The sequence below is a fragment of the Rhinopithecus bieti genome, unplaced genomic scaffold (assembly GCF_001698545.2).
Source record: "Rhinopithecus bieti isolate Rb0 unplaced genomic scaffold, ASM169854v2 scaffold_39705, whole genome shotgun sequence".
Taxonomy (NCBI): Eukaryota; Metazoa; Chordata; class Mammalia; order Primates; family Cercopithecidae; genus Rhinopithecus; species Rhinopithecus bieti.
This window is the reverse complement of record NW_016816813.1, coordinates 596,829-597,341: the sequence shown is the minus strand read 5'-3', so window position 1 is coordinate 597,341 and position 513 is coordinate 596,829.

The following is a 513-nucleotide window of genomic DNA, read 5'->3' as shown; positions in this document are numbered from 1 at the left end:
TTTTTTTTTTTTTTTTTTTTTTTTGAGACGGAGTCTCGCTCTGTCACCCAGGCTGGAGTGCAGTGGCCGGATCTCAGCTCACTGCAAGCTCCGCCTCCTGGATTTACGCCATTCTCCTGCCTCAGCCTCCCGAGTAGCTGGGACTACAGGCGCCCGCCACCTCGCCCGGCTAGTTTTTTTTTTTTTGTATTTTTTAGTAGAGACGGGGTTTCACCATGTTAGCCAGGATGGTCTCGATCTCCTGACCTTGTGATCCGCCCGTCTTGGCCTCCCAAAGTGCTGGGATTACAGGCTTGAGCCACCGCACCTGGCCAACTACAGTTATCTTTCACCTATTCAATGTAGAGATAATGAATGATGCCTAAAGCATACATTCATCTATGTTAATAACGCTATTGTCTTTGATGGGTATACAACTCAGATAGATTTGGAATTACTACCTTAAGGCACAATTTCTCCTTAATGTTGTCTCAGGCTTTGGCAAAATTTAGTTTAAAGGATACGAGTAGTGCT